The 21,533-nt window shown below is 33.4% G+C and overlaps 2 long non-coding RNA genes across 2 annotated transcripts; one reads left to right on the top strand and one right to left on the bottom strand.

Moving 5' to 3' along the window:
- The first annotated feature begins 17,104 nt into the window (after window positions 1-17,104).
- Window positions 17,105-18,739, top strand: LOC130047467 (uncharacterized). The gene is made up of 3 exons (XR_008796361.1): window positions 17,105-17,328; window positions 18,024-18,262; window positions 18,606-18,739. It is a non-coding gene; the product is annotated as an uncharacterized LOC130047467 (long non-coding RNA).
- A 99-nt stretch (window positions 18,740-18,838) lies between these two features.
- Window positions 18,839-21,313, bottom strand: LOC125666271 (uncharacterized). Its single transcript, XR_008796357.1, has 4 exons — window positions 21,123-21,313; window positions 20,371-20,529; window positions 20,094-20,204; window positions 18,839-19,903 (listed from the first exon to the last, which is right to left on the bottom strand). It is a non-coding gene; the product is annotated as an uncharacterized LOC125666271 (long non-coding RNA).
- Between the last annotated feature and the right edge of the window lie 220 nt (window positions 21,314-21,533).

The following is a 21,533-nucleotide window of genomic DNA, read 5'->3' as shown; positions in this document are numbered from 1 at the left end:
AGCTCGTGGGTTCGAGCCCTATTTGTACCTTTGATTGATTGAATAGTGTTTAGTGTATCACTCAATAATTTTTCACTGGAAATGTCACCATTGCCGGTGAAGGGCTTTAGGCCTATGCTCGGCGCTTACGGCCTTTGAGCAGGGAGTGATTTTTATCGTGCCACACTTGCTGTGACATGGGTCTCGATTTTTTGTCTCATCCGAAGGACCGCCCCATTCAGTCGCCTCTTACGACAAACAAGGGATACTGAGGACATTCTAACTAGGATCCCCACAGGACTTGTACCTTAATGGTTTCAAGCCTGAGATAGTACTAAGGTAGTGACTTCTCCTTTACTATGTAAAACTTATATGGTACCAATTTTGATGCACCAGATGCGCATTTCGACAAATAATGTCTCTTCAGTGGTGCTGAAGCCGAAATTTTGGAAATTCGAAATAACAATAAACTTGTAAGAGCTAAAAGGAAAACTAGATTGCCAAAATCTGGAGCCAAATTCGTCCAAGGATAGAGCTATGCATGAGGGAGATAATAATTAATTTTGAAATGAATTTAATTCTATCCTGTCATTTGAAACATTGAGCAGTGGGGCCATGCATTTCAAATGTCATAAGACGCACATGTGAACTTAGGGCTCATGAGTAAATAAGATTTTCCAAGAACGCATCATGTATTAAAGTTTTAGCCCCGAAAAGAAAAGGAACCATGAAATACATGATTTTTTATTCCCTCTCCATAAAGATGCTATGCTTTAATTTTGGTCACAAATTTTCACGTAGTTTATGAGAAGAGGTTGAAAATGTTCCAACGAACAGCGAACAACGGACGTTGTACAGCAATGGGTTAGACCCGAGAGACCCCAATGCCTAAAAATAGTGTGAAAGGACTAAAGGTCAAATGCTACCCCTAAAATAACGCAATTCTTTAAAGCAAAGTTTACTTTATATCAATAAAGAGGTATGCACAGCTTTGCGATATACGTTGTTTGTAGAAAAAGGCCATTGAAATCACATATCCTAACGTTAGAAATGATAGACCATTCCTGGAAGTTTTATGGAAAAGTGCACAATTTTGTATTAATTTCCTTTCCGCAAATATATATCGACTATGTGAACAAGTTTCATGATATTACTATGTATGTATCTTTCAAATATTCGTAATTAATCTAGTTCATGGAGCCGATCTATGTTTAGTTTTGTTTTTGAAATTAAAAGCAATACCGTATCACATGTATGTGTGTATTTCAAACTTAAGCATATAACCAACGTCCCACAGCTACCTTATCAATTTTAAAATCGTATCCCCCATTTGTTTCCAGTCTAATTGAAATCATACCCGCCCCCGTAGTTCGCTACACTGTAGCGAGAATACGAGCAAATCTAACATCCATTTTTTATTTCATTGTGTAGGAGTTTCTTTTTACCAAAAACAATGACGTTTAACATGATTTCCGCTTATTTGAACTAATGGATGAGCGTAGTAGTATTCGTGTAAGGTTTTAGCTATAGTGTGGCAGTATGTTACTTAAACATTGAATAAAAGAGGCACCAAAATAGAGCCTTGTGGCACACCTTTTTAAAATTTTAATCTATCTACTGACGCTTTTTTTTTAAGGTTAACTCTGTTCCAGTATGTGCATGTAACGGAACAAGGGGGTCACATAGATTTTGTAAAAGCTCTTAAGCGGAAAGTTTATCATAGGGTACATACAGTTGAAAGCTTTCGAAAGATCCATCAAATAGCTGCCGTATTTCCAGTCTTCTACCAGCCGGGAATATAAAAAGCAGAGGTCAGCTGGAAACTACAGGACTCATCGTTGATCAAACCGTAAACACTATAGACCATATTGAAATTGATTCCATGTCAGTTTTAACTTCAGGCCAATGTCATCTTCCGGGCACTTAATTTCGGAATATAATGTGGAGATTCGAATTGATTGTGTAACTTTTCATACTATACGCCTATTTGCGTTCTCACCTTTGTAAATCATTTGATAAGCTAATTCTGCCAAAGTGTTTGCTGTCAACACTAAACCTCGCGAACGGTATCACCAATCATTTTAATCTAACTTCTGAGTAGGCGCTGTCAATTCCTCCACATTGATGTGTTTAATCTAAAATAGCTCTTTTGCGAGTAGGATCTATCTCTGCTCATAACATACAGCTTCAGATTTCAATCATGCTTCAATCGCATTTTTGAACTTTATCAAAGTTTCGCCATTTATCAACAAATATGGCCAGGAGTTTTCTAAGACAGCGGAAATCTAGAGAAGGTCTTTTTCCAGTACATCTATTTCTGCTCACAACTTGCAGCTTACTATTTCTGGTATGCCCGACTTCAAACTTATCAAAGTACAAAATAGATACCGGAAACTCTGGTTTGATCAAAGGGTATAAGTCCATACCAAGTCTCAAATCATATAATGCTAATCAACTTTTGCTGACCAGTCCATACATAGACAAAGTGCACGCAGTCCTTCAGTTTTCAATAGTTTAATCAAAGGAGAATACACAAGGCATTTGAGAAATACAAATGACAAATCTGCATGCAAAATCATTTAAGAAAGAGAAATTATGAAGAATCTGAAGCTGAACCTATTATACATACAACTATATCAGCGGAGAGATCCAGACTTCTCGGAAATACGGGGAAAAACCTAGAGCAGTACTAGTACCTCATGTATCTAGAGCAGTACTAGTACCTCATGTATCTAGAGCAGTACTAGTACCTCATGTATCTAGAGCAGTACTAGTACCTCATGTATCTAGAGCAGTACTAGTACCTCATGTATCTAGAGCAGTACTAGTACCTCATGCATCTAGAGCAGTACTAGTACCTCATGTACCTAGAGCAGTACTAGTACCTCATGTATCTAGAGCAGTACTAGTACCTCATGTATCTAGAGCAGTACTAGTACCTCATGCATCTAGAGCAGTACTAGTACCTCATGTATCTAGAGCAGTACTAGTACCTCATGTATCTAGAGCAGTACTAGTACCTCATGCATCTAGAGCAGTACTAGTACCTCATGTATCTAGAGCAGTACTAGTACCTCATGTATCTAGAGCAGTACTAGTACCTCATGTATCTAGAGCAGTACTAGTACCTCATGTATCTAGAGCAGTACTAGTACCTCATGTACTTATCATTCAGTTCAATCCGTATTTGAAAAGTTTGAAAAAAGACGAATGTAACAAATTATTCACGACAGCGCCTATTATTGCATACTGTAAACACAGGAACAGCTCAAAGATGAAACATGTATGGCACAATTTACCTGTTTAATTTCAAAGATGGACCCTTGATGAGGCGGCCTGTGCGCATTAACGAACACTGCCATGTGCACTAGTATTTGCATCCAAATACCGCCGGACACTCTTAAGCAACAAGTAATTAATCGACCCATGGCTTCATTAAAAGTGTAGGGTCCTATAATATATATGTATATGTGACATGTCTGAATGATAGCATATAATTAATTATTACAACGCTAGATTTTCAGATTGTTCATCTTACATCAATATATGATAGGCTCAAGGGCTTACTCTAAATAGATTTTTTTATATCATTTTTTATTATTATAATCATTACTAACCATAAACCTGAAATTCAAAATGAGAAAACAAAATTACTTTCTTGATTAGTTCTATATAGGTTGTTAATAGAAAATGCTTGCTCAAATGATGACAATATATAAAATAACTGAAACTTTCAATAACCCAAACAGATTTCTATGAAAGGTGAAGATAACGAACAGTGATCAATCTCATAACTCCTATAAGCAATACAAAGTAAAGAGTTAGGCAAACACGGACCCTTAGATATACCAGAGGTGAGATCAGGTGCCTAGGAGGAGTAATCACCCCCTGTCGACGGGTCACACCAGCCGTAAGCCTTATATCTTGATCAGCTAAATGGAGTTATCCGTAGTCAAAATCAGTGTGCAAAGAATGACCTAACAATCGGTATGAAACACGTCAGGCAACATTTGACTTAATGATAGGTTGTATTGGTAAACTAGATTGCTATAACGACCATAGAATTTGCGAAATGTTGACTTTAAACGAGACTGTTGAAACCCCTGCACAATCAACTTGTTTGTCAGAAGCCTGCCTCGATCTAAAAACTGATCATACGCAGAACAAGCTCTTGCGTATCGAATCAGTTGAATGATATAAACACCATATGCAGGTGATAATGGAAATTTGTTACATAAATATGTTAAGTTGACGATAGAGAAACTGAAACCTCAGGTGAGCTAATAAAAACAGGTCAGCTAACAAAGGATCACAATTCGTGCCCATGGGAATTCCAACAGACTGTTAAAAGACCTGATCACCAAAGACTACATATGTACAATGATATTGTCAATGAGGAACTCCAGCATATTTTTATTTTCAACTTCAGAGTACCTGTGCATGGAATCAGAGTGGTGTTTAACAACGTAATTTTTTGGGTGACTGGTCACTAGATATCAATATTTCCGTTTTCCAATTGAATTGAAGAAACAACTGTCTGTGATTTCAAAAAGTCTAGTCTTTTATTCATCGTGAGATATTGTCGAGTAACGTGTTGAAAAGTCATTCGTTTTTATGTTGTTGATTAGAGAAAAGCTTTGCGATACTTCTTTTTGACGAACATACATGTAACCCCCCCCCCCCATAAAATGGCATTATTTCTTTATGATTTCACTTCTAATTAATTATCATTTCTCAAATAAATGTTGTATTCATTTACATGTTTGAGTAAAATAAATTCTGAACAAAGAAAAGTAAAGGGTCAAACCAAATATTTTGAAACTTTGTTAAGACCGGCAGTAGAAATCGACCATGAATTGACACTTTTTATCAAGTGTCTGTGTACAGGTTTACAAAAATCACCTTTTAGATTTTTGTATTAATTGTTAAGCTGTTTAATCACATTTCTAATACCTTGATCATTGTCTAGGCATTTACTCCAATGACCTCCATAGTTGAGTTATTCCCCTTTACATGTACGGCGTGCCATAAACACCACAAAATATTGATGGTTTACTAAAACATTCCAGTCTAAATTTGAACTAATTGTCCAATTTTGTCCGATTTTGTTGTTCATCACACTTTTGTATATTCAATCCCGTTGAGTTTGTTTCTGTTGCAATTATACTTTGAGGTAAGCTAGACTGACTAATTAAGGATGCTAGATTGACTAATTAAGGATGCTAGATTGACTAATTAAGGAGGCTTGACATCCATGACGTCAACTTTTTCTGAATAGCATAATTCATTATCAAAAATATTAATATCATCAAAATGATTTGAATAAATGCACTGATGCACACTAAAAATGTGGGTCATATTCTAGAAGGTCTTTCATTCGCTTGAGAACAACGGCACTTTTTTTTTTAAAGTGGTATGACCTGGGCATGTTTAAGCTGACAACAGGTGGTGCATATTCAAACAACTTAGTAGGAAATGTATCTTAATGTAGATTTCTTAAAATTTAAATCATTTAAAAGTTTAAATATTATTTGCAAGCATGTCTTGAAACAATTTCTTATTGACATCCTTTTAAGCTTCCCCATATAGTTTTGTTTCTCAAATTGTCCACCGTTTTGATTAGACTGGAATCTATCAGCCCTGTTTTTATAAACAATCTCTATTCAAATATGGCACACCCTCAGTACGTCTGACATTTCTTTTTCCATGTACCTCTACTATCTGCAATTTGCCTAAATGATTTCCCATTTTTTATACCTTTAGCGTCTTTAATCTCTCGTGGTGTTTCAATACAACATAAATTTGATATATTAGAATCGACCTCAGTTTTTTAAGGCTTCAAGAAGAGATTGTAAGATTTATTCAAGGAATGGAATAAAAATTTACGATAATCATGGGCTGATTCATTCATATCTACTGAATGTTATGAGGACCAAAAACATCTCTCATTTCAGTCCAGTATTTAGAGCGTTTTGCTACTCATTTGATCAACAATGAAATCAGCAACGACCTTTACAATGTTCATTCAATTTGTCCTGTAGGTAAATCGCACTACCTTCAATTTCTTTTTATACCTTTTATATATCGTTAATACCTTTTTTCATTCACTAGAACCAGTGAAAAAGTCAAAAAGATATTGACCATTCGTTAAAAGGAATTAAATATGTTATCCGAGTACTCCGAGAATTCATAAAACACTGCAATGTTTCAGCTAAGAATTCATAAATAACAATAGCAACGAGTAAGAGGAAACAAGCAACATCCTTCTCTGTGTCTTAGCCAACGTTTCATATGGACATGAATAGAAATGAAATTTTCTGTGGTTCCTTGTCGCTGGCTGGATCATGCGGATTACGGTATAATGTTCTTTATCATCTATATAACAGGCATTATGAATCGATATCACATGTAACAATCGACTCACTGTAATGGTGAAAGTCTGACTGAATTCATTAGATTTTTTTAAAATTCAAAATGATATAGAAATCCCAGGAACAGCATCAGTAATAGGTTTGTTTTTTCATTAATGGCTCAGTTTTGAAAGAGACATTTTTTTCATAAATGGCTCGGTCTTGAAGGAGACCATTTTTTCATTAATGGCTCGGTCTTGAAGGAGACCATTTTTTTCATTAATGGCCCGGTCTTGAAGGAGACCATTTTTTCATTAATGGCTCGGTCTTGAAGGAGACCATTTTTCATTAATGGCTCGGTCTTGGAGATATATTTTTTTTCATTAATGGCCCGGTCTTGGAGATATTTTTTTTAATTAATGGCCCGGTCTTGGATATTTTGTTTTTCATTAATGGCCCGGTCTTGGAGATTTTTTTTCTTCATTGATGGCCCGGTCTTGAAGGACACAATAAAATATTTATGTCATAACTATGGCATCCTATCATTATTATTCTAATAATTTGTTATTTCATTAATTGTATAATGTGCATAAAAAATGTTTGCCACTTTCGCTGACATATAAATGACGTTCATATCTACTACCCCCCCCCCCCCAACCACCACCAGTTGGTTCCTTATTCAGCTAAGAAAATATGAATACAACTTTGCTTGTAGTTGGCAGGCTTGGATTATGAATGTGAGCAGATGATAATAAAGCTCAGCTGAGCAGTGTGTGGTCTGTTCACCGGGCTTGTGGATTGTTATATTCACCTGATATACACCATACGTACGTAGTGATGTAAGTTATCGCTGAAAATCTGGAGAATTCTGCAGGTGATCAATGAGCACTGCGAATCATCCGGGGGTGAAATTTCGTACTTTTATCCCCATTCATCTGCGTAACATTTATTGATGAACGGGAAGATACGTTTTTGTCGTGCCTCTAAAACGGAAGTGATAGGCAAAGGTTTTGTATAACAGGGGGTTGAAAAGCAACTTGTCTGGTAAACGGCGACCCTGCAGTTTCGAATTTTATCTCTAGTGTACGAACTATGCTGATTATATGAATGCACATGCATTTATTTACAACAGATAATCCTTTCTAAAAGTTTACCATTGATAAATCATTATGTAAAAAAGGATAAGTTAAATACTCTTTATGTTTTATCAACAGTTAAACAGCTGTGCACCGCTGATATTAAAGAATGAAAAGTGCTGGTTAATTAATAATATTTGGAAGACTAATGAGGGAAAGGAGATGGCTGATATATCACGTGTCTGATGATGTACACCCAGTCAAAACCCAGAAAACAAAATATGTCGTAATCTGATAGCACTGTGCATCTTCTATATATATTTTTCTTGGATTTTTAAAGTGTTTATATAGTTTTTAATTACTAATCAGGAAAGGTCGAATTTTATGGGCGATTCAAAGATACAGCAACCCTTCCTTAACCCAAATCCACTACGTAAATGCCGAGAAGACATCTAAGATAATTAATATGCATAATTTTTACTCTGCACAGTTTTGGCTTGTTCAAGGATGCACCATTTCTATGCGTTTAATAAGTTCCCTGAAAAATGATGCGACGATCGAATAATTTGAATCGACAGTTTACGATTCAATTAACATTTTGATTCTTTTGTCATGTTTTGAATGGGAAAAACTAGGGAGGGGCCTTTTGGGGTTGATTTCGGGGACGAAGCTCGCTCTAAAGTCAATAATCATACAATGTGTTCAAACTCATTAAGGTTGGTAAAATTCAGACAACTGCATTAGAAGAATCGCTAAAAATTTATGTAACGGTTGTAGGTCACTGTAAGAAAAAAATCAATTAGACGCGATTGATGAACCTTGAAGATAAATGACCTGGCGGCAGGAAGATACATAGGTCTACGGAAGCTGACGCGACAACGTGTACATTTAGAACGACAAATTAACATATCATCAATTCAATTATTGTGCCCATTAATTGAATTGATGCGCGCATCAAATGAATCATTGTACTCATTAATCTGAATTGATGCACACAATGAGAACAATAATATATGTGATCGCGGATTAACTTAATTAATGCGTGCATCAGTTCAATTGATGAGAGTAATAACTGATTTCATGCGCTTATTAATTCAATGGATGTTAAGCCGTTCTTGGCACACTGATTTTGACTGCGGATAACTCCGTTTACCTGATCAGGATATGGGGCTCACGGCGGGTGTGACCGGTCAACAGGGGATGCTTACTCCTCCTAGGCACCTGATCCCACCTCTGGTGTGTCCAGGGGTCCGTGTTTGCCCAACTATCTATTTTGTATTGCTTGTAGGAGTTATGAGATTGATCACTGTTCGTTATCTTCACCTTGCATGAGAGCAATAATTGATTTGATGCGCGCATCAATTCAATTATTGAATTATTATTCCATCAATGTGGTGGAATTATTGTTCGCAAAATTTAATTTGGAGCTCGGTGTAAATAACTATGCTGATTCATATTGAAGATATCTTCTTCTTCTTTTTTTATTTACATCGGTATTTATATACGTTCGTATAAGCAATTAATGTGCGCATCAATTCTTTTAACGACAACAATTCAATTAAAGAGATCATTAATTCAATTGCGGATATGTTGAAATGAAGATATCTCTAATTATGTAGTTGCTCTCTCTAAAAGAATTATTGCGCGCATCAATTGAATTATTCATATTATTAATTCAATTGAAGACAGCAATAATTCAATTATTGTGCGCATTATTTCAATTGATGCGCGCATAAATTGAATCATTACTGTCTTCAATTGAATTGTATCGCACAACAATTCAATTCATTTGAAGAGAGCAACAATTCGATTATAGTGGTCATCGATTCAACAGACTGATTAATGCTATCAACAATTCAATTAATTCACGCAATAATTCAGAATTGACGATATCATTTTAAATTATTTGAAGATGTCTTCAATCGAATTGTTGTGCGCATCAAATGAATTATGAGATCTTAAAAATGATTGAAGATAACTTCAATTATTTCAGTTTATATTAATTCGGTGTTCCATAATGTTTAGACCGGATATGACAGAATATGCCACTAAAACATTAAGGAGTTACTCTACATCGTCATAATGGCTGACTTCCTTTTAAACCATGGAGGAAAATAAATATAAATATCAGCAATATTTGTCTATTCATTTAAAGCTGTATGGTCCGAATTACAATATTTTCTTCCATCTCGTAAAAATCGCACGTATGTAGTTATAAGACTGTACGACATATCATACATTATTTCACCTGTTTTAACCAAAATTATTTGATTTTAAATCGATGTTTACAAATAACCGCGTCACTCTGCCATTTCAAGTGAGTCATGTGACCAGTTCAAACTTTCAGATCATCGGTGGTCTTATCTGTGTAAAGCTGTGTATTTTGTTATAACAGTACCGTGCCATAAGATTAATAGAAATAAAAATATCAAATACCTCTTAGTAACTCGTTGTTTTACGCTCTTTCAGCCTTAAAACTAGACAGTTGCGTATGAGTTAATACATCATGTTGGGATTCCCCTGACGCGCGTGGGTCTATTTATAGACGTCTATTATGGTATGATTTATATATGTAGCCACTATATTTACTTTCTAAATAATATTCGCACTGTTTTCTTTTACATGCAGATGTTTTCAAGCATGTAATTAAGGGAAGGTTAATAACTTTATAAAGTAATTAATCTGCTTTAAAGTAATAATGTACAAAAATAATACATGAACATCGGGTCATACAGCTTTAAAAAATTCTCGCCTAGCTGAGTAGCTCAGTAGGTTAGCACGTCGATAACTGAACCGTAGATCGCGTGTTCCAGTCCAGCAGGGGTTTTAAATTTTTCTCAGATTGTTTTCGACTAAAACTGCATTTATTATTATTATTTTTTTTTTTTTTACTAAATAAAGTAAATTTGAAAGTTTTTAATTTCAAATTAATGTTGTACATATCCTTCACTTTTCATCCATATCAAATTTCTCTGGTGTAGCATACCTCCTTATATAAATATACAATCAATGGTATGTGTTAAGTACATTTCTAAGTTGAAAAAAAAAAACATAGTAAGCATATCTGGCTGAATTTACTGCCTTCACACTTTTAAGAACCAGTGCATTAACACAAAATGGAAAATAAATTTTGCTTATTGCAACGTTTATTGCATAGGTCCAACACTGAGAATGCGTTTACATCTATTGGGCATATTACACTGGGTCCACAGTTGACATAAAGCGAGACATACCGCTCATCGGGGTACCATCAACAACAGTCGCAGAAATCGCGCCGACAAATTCCTGCAATGAAATCAATATATATTTACCATTAAGCGTACACGGGACGCGAAAGGCGTTAAAAATACGCTTTTTCCCATCGGACGATCAAACAAGATTCTGAAATGTGACTTCCATTAGCTTAGATAATTAAAAACCTAGCAAGAGTCGATTACAGACTTTGGTTTTTAGTACGGATTATTGAGAATCCCACCGATCACAGGAAACCACGCCTCAGTAACGTTTAAGAAACAACATGGTTGTGCAATTTATATGTATTTACAATACATAGATGGTAGATCTACGTAATTTCTGTTTATTTGTTCAGCTGCACCCACAATAGGTGCAAATTCGTTCTAATCTAATATATAAAGCATGTCGGAAAAGCTACGATCATTGAAAATCAGGAAATAAAGGTGTACTTTATTGCGTCAGTATCAATTGTCTTTAACAATATAAGATATTGAAGTTACAACACAAATTATTAAAGTTAGAACATTATTAAAGTTAGAACACTAACTTATCATTAAATTATGTAAATTTACTTGATAATGATATCATTGAATATTTCAATATCAACAGACTCCAGATAATTTTTTCTATTGTACCGTTGTTGAACTTCAGTTCTTGTACTGCCTTTCTAACATTGATGTAAAACTTATACGGTACCAATTTTGATGCACCAGATGCGCATTTCGACAAATAATGTCTCTTCAGTGATGCTCAACCGAAATGTTTGAAATCCGAAATAACAGTAAACTTGTAGGCTCTAAGAGCTATTTTAAGGTAAAACAGAGTGCCAAAAAACTGGAGTCAAATTCGTCTAAGGATAAGAGCTATGCACGAGGGAGATAATCCTTAATTTTGAAATGAATTTCTAAATTTTATCACAACAATTAAATATACATCCGTATTTTCAAACTAGAAACGATGATTTAAAAAACAAGTTCTGTTTCTTCTTTCTCTCTACCCACCCATGTATGCATTATTGTTATGACGTCACTCCTTTATAGTTTTATCTATTGTAGTGTTATGACGTCTCACCTTTATAGTTTTATCTATTACAGTGTTATGACGTCTAACCTTTATAGTTTTATCTATTACAGTGTTTGTTATAACGTCTCTCCTTTATAGTTTTATCTATTACAGTGTTATGACGTCACTCCTTTATAGTTTTATCTATTACAGTGTGATGACATCTCTCCTTTATAGTTTTATCTATTACAGTGTTATGACATCACTCCTTTATAGTTTTATCTATTACAGTGTTATGACGTCACTCCTTTATAGTTTTATCTATTACAGTGTGATGACGTCTCTCCTTTATAGTTTTATCTATTACAGTGTTATGACATCACTCCTTTATAGTTTTATCTATTACAGTGTTATGACGTCACTCCTTTATAGTTTTATCTATTACAGTGTTATGACATCACTCCTTTATAGTTTTATCTATTACAGTGTTATGACGTCTCTCCTTTATAGTTTTATCTATTACAGTGTTATGACGTCTCTCCTTTATAGTTTTATCTATTACAGTGTTATGACGTCACTCCTTTATAGTTTTATCTATTACAGTGTTATGACGTCTCTCCTTTATAGTTTTATCTATTACAGTGTGATGACGTCTCTCCTTTATAGTTTTATCTATTACAGTGTTATGACGTCTCTCCTTTATAGTTTTATCTATTACAGTGTTATGACGTCTCTCCTTTATAGTTTTATCTATTACAGTGTTATGACGTCACTCCTTTATAGTTTTATCTATTACAGTGTTATGACGTCTTTCCTTTATAGTTTTATCTATTACAGTGTTATGACGTCTCTCTTTTATAGGTTTATCTATTACAGTGTTATGACGTCTCTCCTTTATAGTTTTATCTATTACAGTGTTATGACGTCTTTCCTTTATAGTTTTATCTATTACAGTGTTATGACGTCTCTCTTTTATAGGTTTATCTATTACAGTGTTATGACGTCTCTCCTTTATAGTTTTATCTATTACAGTGTTATGACGTCTCTCTTTTATAGGTTTATCTATTACAGTGTTATGACGTCTCTCCTTTATAGTTTTATCTATTACAGTGTGATGACGTCTCTCCTTTATAGTTTTATCTATTACAGTGTTTGTTATGACGTCACTCCTTTATAGTTTTATCTATTACAGTGTTATGACGTCTCTCCTTTATAGTTTTATCTATTACAGTGTTATGACGTCTCTCCTTTATAGTTTTATTTATTACAGTGTTATGACGTCACTCCTTTTTAGTTTTATCTAGTACAGTGTTTGTTATGACGTCTCTCCTTTATAGTTTTATCTATTACATTGTTATGACATCACTACTTTATAGGTTTATCTATTACAGTGTTATGACGTCTAACCTTTATAGTTTTATCTATTACAGTGTTATGACGTCTCTCCTTTATAGTTTTATCTATTACAGTGTTATGACGTCACTACTTTATAGTTTTATCTATTACAGTGTTTGTTATGACGTCTCTCCTTTATAGTTTTATCTATTACAGTGTTATGACGTCTCACCTTTATAGTTTTATCTATTACAGTGTTATGACGTCTCACCTTTATAGTTTTATCTATTACAGTGTTATGACATCACTCCTTTATAGTTTTATCTATTACAGTGTTATGACATCACTACTTTATAGTTTTATCTATTACAGTGTGATGACGTCACTCCTTTATAGTTTTATCTATTACAGTGTTATGACGTCTCTCCTTTATAGTTTTATCTATTACAGTGTTTGTTATGACGTCACTCCTTTATAGTTTTATCTATTACAGTGTTATGACGTCACTCCTTTATAGTTTTATCTATTACAGTGTTATGACGTCACTCCTTTATAGTTTTATCTATTACAGTATTATGACATCACTCCTTTATAGTTTTATCTATTACAGTGTTATGACGTCACTCCTTTATAGTTTTATCTATTACAGTGTTATGACATCTCTCCTTTATAGTTTTATCTATTACAGTGTTTGTTATGACATCACTCCTTTATAGTTTTATCTATTACAGTGTTATGACGTCACTCCTTTTTAGTTTTATCTAGTACAGTGTTTGTTATGACGTCTCTCCTTTATAGTTTTATCTATTACATTGTTATGACATCACTACTTTATAGGTTTATCTATTACAGTGTTATGACGTCTAACCTTTATAGTTTTATCTATTACAGTGTTATGACGTCTCTCCTTTATAGTTTTATCTATTACAGTGTTATGACGTCACTACTTTATAGTTTTATCTATTTCAGTGTTTGTTATGACGTCTCTCCTTTATAGTTTTATCTATTACAGTGTTATGACGTCTCACCTTTATAGTTTTATCTATTACAGTGTTATGACGTCTCTCCTTTATAGTTTTATCTATAACAGTGTTATGACATCACTACTTTATAGTTTTATCTATTACAGTGTGATGACGTCACTCCTTTATAGTTTTATCTATTACAGTGTTTGTTATGACGTCACTCCTTTATAGTTTTATCTATTACAGTGTTTGTTATGACGTCACTCCTTTATAGTTTTATCTATTACAGTGTTATGACATCTCTCCTTTATAGTTTTATCTATTACAGTGTTATGACGTCTCTCCTTTATAGTTTTATCTATTAGAGTGTTATGACATCTCTCCTTTATAGTTTTATCTATTACAGTGTTATGACGTCTCTCCTTTATAGTTTTATCTATTACAGTGTTATGACGTCACTCCTTTATAGTTTTATCTATTACAGTGTTATGACATCACTCCTTTATAGTTTTATCTATTACAGTGTTATGACGTCTCTCCTTTATAGTTTTATCTATTACAGTGTTATGACATCTCTCCTTTATAGTTTTATCTATTACAGTGTTTGTTATGACGTCACTCCTTTATAGTTTTATCTATTACAGTGTTATGACATCACTCCTTTATAGTTTTATCTATTACAGTGTTATGACGTCTCTCCTTTATAGTTTTATCTATTACAGTGTTATGACGTCTCTCCTTTATAGTTTTATCTATTACAGTGTTATGACGTCACTCCTTTATAGTTTTATCTATTACAGTGTTATGACGTCACTCCTTTATAGTTTTATCTATTACAGTGTGATGACGTCTCTCCTTTATAGTTTTATCTATTACAGTGTTATGACGTCACTCCTTTATAGTTTTATCTATTACAGTGTTATGACATCACTACTTTATAGTTTTATCTATTACAGTGTTATGACGTCTCTCCTTTATAGTTTTATCTATTACAGTGTTATGACGTCACTCCTTTATAGTTTTATCTATTACAGTGTTATGACGTCTCTCCTTTATAGTTTTATCTATTACAGTGTTATGACGTCTCTCCTTTATAGTTTTATCTATTACAGTGTTATGACGTCTCTCCTTTATAGTTTTATCTATTACAGTGTTATGACGTCTTTCCTTTATAGTTTTATCTATTACAGTGTTATGACGTCTCTCTTTTATAGGTTTATCTATTACAGTGTTATGACGTCTCTCCTTTATAGTTTTATCTATTACAGTGTTATGACGTCTTTCCTTTATAGTTTTATCTATTACAGTGTTATGACGTCTCTCTTTTATAGGTTTATCTATTACAGTGTTATGACGTCTCTCCTTTATAGTTTTATCTATTACAGTGTTATGACGTCTCTCCTTTATAGTTTTATCTATTACAGTGTTATGACGTCTAACCTTTATAGTTTTATCTATTACAGTGTTATGACGTCTTTCCTTTATAGTTTTATCTATTACAGTGTTATGACGTCTCTCCTTTATAGTTTTATCTATTACAGTGTTATGACGTCACTCCTTTATAGTTTTATCTATTACAGTGTTATAACGTCACTCCTTTATAGTTTTATCTATTACAGTGTTATGACGTCTCTCCTTTATAGTTTTATCTATTACAGTGTTATGACGTCTCTCCTTTATAGTTTTATCTATTACAGTGTTATGACGTCTCTCCTTTATAGTTTTATCTATTACAGTGTTATGACGTCTCTCCTTTATAGTTTTATCTATTACAGTGTTATGACGTCTTTCCTTTATAATTTTATCTATTACAGTGTGATGACGTCTCTCCTTTATAGTTTTATCTATTACAGTGTTTGTTATGACGTCACTCCTTTATAGTTTTATCTATTACAGTGTTATGACGTCTCTCCTTTATAGTTTTATCTATTACAGTGTTATGACGTCTCTCCTTTATAGTTTTATCTATTTCAGTGTTATGACGTCACTCCTTTTTAGTTTTATCTAGTACAGTGTTTGTTATGACGTCTCTCCTTTATAGTTTTATCTATTACATTGTTATGACATCACTACTTTATAGTTTTATCTATTACATTGTTATGACATCACTACTTTATAGTTTTATCTATTACAGTGTTATGACGTCTCTCCTTTATAGTTTTATCTATTACAGTGTTATGACGTCACTACTTTATAGTTTTATCTATTACAGTGTTTGTTATGACGTCTCTCCTTTATAGTTTTATCTATTACAGTGTTATGACGTCTCACCTTTATAGTTTTATCTATTACAGTGTTATGACGTCACTACTTTATAGTTTTATCTATTACAGTGTTTGTTATGACATTTCTCCTTTATAGTTTTATCTATTACAGTGTTATGACGTCTCTCCTTTATAGTTTTATCTATTACAGTGTTATGACGTCTCACCTTTATAGTTTTATCTATTACAGTGTTATGACATCACTCCTTTATAGTTTTATCTATTACAGTGTTATGACGTCACTCCTTTATAGTTTTATCTATTACAGTGTTATGACGTCACTCCTTTATAGTTTTATCTATTACAGTGTTATGACGTCACTCCTTTATAGTTTTATCTATTACAGTGTTATGACATCTCTCCTTTATAGTTTTATCTATTACAGTGTTATGACGTCACTCCTTTATAGTTTTATCTATTACAGTGTTTGTTATGACGTCACTCCTTTATAGTTTTATCTATTACAGTGTTATGACATCTCTCCTTTATAGTTTTATCTATTACAGTGTTATGATGTCACTCCTTTATAGTTTTATCTATTACAGTGTTATGACGTCACTCCTTTATAGTTTTATCTATTACAGTGTTATGACATCACTACTTTATAGTTTTATCTATTACAGTGTTATGACATCTCTCCTTTATAGTTTTATCTATTACAGTGTTATGATGTCACTCCTTTATAGTTTTATCTATTACAGTGTTATGACGTCTCTCCTTTATAGTTTTATCTATTACAGTGTGATGACGTCTAACCTTTATAGCTTTATCTATTACAGTGTTATGACGTCACTCTTTTATTGTTTTATATATTACAGTGTTATGACGTCTCTCCTTTATAGTTTTATCTATAGGGTCTGTAAGTCTCGTCATGTGATTGCCGAGATTTAGCGAGATTATTAACTTCCGGGTACATCAACATCTCAGATTGCACTGTGTAGAGAGTGGTATACATAGATATAGCGTTATCAATCGATTATGTGGAGGTTTCAACGAGATAAACATGGGAATTGAAGCATTAGTGGAGTGGTCGAGGATTCTTCGCTTCGTGCTTGACGAATTACGTATTAACCGCCAGTGTACAAGCATCGACGAGGCCGGGTACGTCTTGCAGAAAGAGCAGGTTGGTAAAAGCATAATCTATGAACTAGAGAGATGTACGATACGTTTTTATATTCTCAAATCATTCCAATTGAAAGTATATTAATACTTGAAAATAAAAACGGATTATGCATAAAACTTGCTTTGTATTTATACGAACGTACTGGGGAGATCGGAAGGGGGGGGGGGGTGAACAACGAAACTACATTTACGCACCTGCAGTGTACAGTTGTATATTCAATATATAAAGCGCATTAAATATGCCTATCTATATCAGTTACATCACAGATGGGTTAAGATTGTTTAATATCTTTAAAATATTTTATAGATATGCCTTGAATCTGAGGATAAAGGTGTTGTGCATTGTGCATTCATCATTAATGTGGATGTCTGATGCCAGTATGCCCATAATGGGGCAGTATAAGTGTCGATCTTCATATGACAGCAAATTTTCAAAGGAAGGTACACAATTTAAAGATAAAATGATGTCAATACATGTTTGGATCTATATCTATTATGATTATAATAATTATAAGTTTATATTTTGTAAACTTTCTTTCTTTTTAGAAATTTCTTTCTTTATAAACTGTCTTGCTGTTATGCCCTCTGGGCCCAAAATTGGAATAAACTTATCTTATCTATACCCAAAGTAGGTAATAAATGGGTTCGAACTGTGAAGATAAAATTTGTACATGTAGATATATTGGAATTTTTCAGATATAAGAAGGCAAATAAAACTGTTCAATGTAAAATACGCCAGTAGTTGGATAAAACATCCAAAGTCGACACAGTCAAAGTTCACAACAACAATGAAGGAATTAACTGCATCCTCATTCCGCAGGGCAACAGGCCATTTTCAGCAACCCCTGAAATTCTTAATTTAGGCTAAGTGCCCATTTTCAGCTCGAACAATGACAATTAAAGAGGCCTGTGCAAATGTTGGGATTTCCCTCTTGGTAAGTCAGCATTATAGATTGAACAATTATGTGTATGTGTACCCAATACTTGTACATAAGCTGTACATATATGTATTCATATATATCATTATGGATGTATCCAAGTTTATTATAACTTTAAAGTAACATTTTATGAATGAAATACAAATACTACTTAGGCTTCATTGTGATATTGAACTGCTAATGTTCTTTATAAACTTTACTTGCATCAAATTTTGAATACTGCAGTACATCTATGTCAAAATAAGTATGCATATTACAGTATAATACTTTCACCACTAATCAGAGCACTTGTAAATCATGTATATTTTATCAATACATGTAATGACATTTGCCATTTTAGAAAAAGTGATGCAAGGGATGGTTCGCTGCACCTCAAAACAAAATATGAATATTGGCATCAAATTCAAGGACAACACCTGAAAGACACCCAATGCTGTGATTTGCTAGTGTGGATTCCTAGTGACACTCAAATAATTCACATCGACAAAGATGTATTATGTCAACCTTTCAAGCGGGATAGAGTTTAATTATAATAATGAAGTATTTTTGCAGTCTAAAACACACACACATAACCACATGTACATATACTTTATTATGATATCAGTGGTGCATCGATCAAAATTATGTAATTACATGTATATTTATTGAATAAACATTATAGACAGAGTTTTTCTTATTTTAGATGAACCAAAATACATGTATACATGTATAGACACAGTGTCCAGCTTTACAAAAATCATTCAATTACATGCATTTACTAAAACAATGGATTTTACTTCTTTTTTAATAATGCAGATTTGAAAACCTTCAGAATGAGAACAAAAGGCTTTATGTTTGATTGTATATTGTTTAACATTCCTCTCGAGAATATTTCATTCTGATGGAGACGTTCCAAAGGGCTTTATATTCATATGAATATAAAAGGCTTTATATTTATATAAATATGTAGAAAAGTTATATTGCATATATGGTATTCATTACTTTTAACTTTAAAAACTCAATGTGGCAGGTATGTGCAGATTTAAGGTATATATATACATGCAATTAATCTAATAAGTTTGTAGGATTTATCTGCAATCTCCTTCAAAAGGGGAACTTGCAAATTCACATGATCCACACAAATCTGAAATATTTTGTCAGATCAATATCTTGACTATGATAGAATATGGCTAAGGAATTTAAAAAAAAAATTATTCTCTCATTTTCCCATCCAACATGGATTCTGCATCTGGAAATTTTATAGCAAAGTTGTGCATCCTCTTTTGAGAAGTAGGATTTATTTGTAAGAAAGAATGGGATATTAAGTGTCTTGTCATTTGGAAGTTTGTCAAATATACAAAATCCTTTGTCCACCAGGAATATATCACCAACTTGCAACTTCTCTAAAATGCCACAATGGTTCACAATTGCCAAATTAGATTTGTATCCAGCATACAGATTGGAAATAAGCTGCATTAGGTGTAATACACATTAAGGTCTTTTCTTTGTGGCGACTCTTGTCATTACTGCAAGCGAAAAACTGACTATTCATATCAATTTGGTCATATTAGGTCACTTCTGTTGCATCCATTGCAATCTTCAATTCTTCTGACTTTTATATTTCAGTTGAATGGACACTCCCAACAGTGTTCATGATCCCTTCAAACAAAATTTCAAGAATATATGAAAAATATCCACAGAAAATGGTGTATACAGCAACATTTATACCCCCCTAAAATTACTAGGTAATTGAATACTGTGAAATCTGCGCTGACCTGTGAAATTGATAACTAGTCAGTGTATAGAAAGTGCATTGTTCATTTTTCCTTAACGAACCGCTAAAACATACCTTTCCAGGGTCTTTCAATTATGATGTTCCCAATTGTCAAGGATGGTTTCCTTTAATTAAGCAGGTATATTTCTCACTGCAAGTTTACAACATCATAGTCTTCAAGGGAAGCTGTAAGAACAAAAGCAATACCATTATAGTATTTGGTGTTCATATAAATTTAGATAACACTGAAATGAGAATGAAGAAAATACAGAAAAACCACCTGACACTAAACTTAACAACCGTTGTAACTTCCTGGTTTGATGTACTAGAATACTTGTATCGTACACTGTACCTTTTTAAATGTTGAGGGTTTGGTGCTGTATATTCGTGATCATGTAGATGCACTTCATTGTTGTCTGGTACAGATATATTGGTAGCAGTATCAACTTCGGTTCCTACATGTACGTTTGAAGCAGATGCTTCTGCTTCAGCAGGTTTCGTAACTTTGTGTCTATGAAAAAAAGTAATATACCATAAGTTGCTGTTTTTATTGACTTAGAGTGGCTCACTTATACACAACAAAGTTGTAGTTTCTGAAATAAGCACAGAATATGAGTGTTACAATCATTCTTTTCAAGGCCATGCGTCACTTTTACATAATTATACAATAAAGATATATGCCAGTTCTCTTGAAACACAATACAAAATTTAATCATGCAGGAGCCTATATAAAGGCAAGTAGTATCAAGAGTGTCCTGTCAACCCTTTCCCCTTTTCCTAGCAAGGTTATTTTTCTATATTGATACAATAAATAAGTGTTCCTTGCCTCTTCAGACAGAAGGGAATTATGTAGTAAAAGATGTTAATAAATGTTGAAATCGAAGACGAAGAAAAACTTACCCCCCCCCCCTCTATTTATGAAATTGTAGTACATGTAATTTTTTGCTCTTATTATTTTATTTTTATCAGTTCGTCTGTCAAAATCTTTTGTAGGCCTACCCCCTCTGAAATATTTAAACAACACATCCAGTATATTCTGTCAGTTTATACACACGTGTGTTAATTTGACATGATTATTCGTTGAATTGTGATAATATTACGTACCTACATCTTTATATCCACCGCTTCCTTACTGTAGCATCGACTAGGAACCTAAATAAACTACATGGCAGGGTTTTTCCAGTATCATGTATGCAGCCGATCGCTTAACAATACACCAAATTACACATTGGCGCCGATTCTCTGTTACGACTTTTTATATTCCACATGTTGTTGTACCCGGAAGTAGTAAAACCGAAAGTGAAACCAAACGAGACTTACAGACCCTATTACACTGTTATGACGTCACTACTTTATAGTTTTATCTATTACAATGTTTGTTATGACGCCTCAAATTTATAGTTCTATCTATTACAGTGTTATGACGTCACTCTTTGATAATTTTATCTATTACAGTGTTATGACATCACTCCTTTATAGTTTTATCTATTACAGTGTTATGACATCACTCCTTTA

Source organism: Ostrea edulis, chromosome 6 (genome assembly GCF_947568905.1).
Source record: "Ostrea edulis chromosome 6, xbOstEdul1.1, whole genome shotgun sequence".
In the NCBI taxonomy this organism is placed as follows: Eukaryota; Metazoa; Mollusca; class Bivalvia; order Ostreida; family Ostreidae; genus Ostrea; species Ostrea edulis.
The sequence above is the reverse complement of the archived record's forward strand: the minus strand, read 5'-3'. Positions and strand labels throughout refer to the sequence as shown.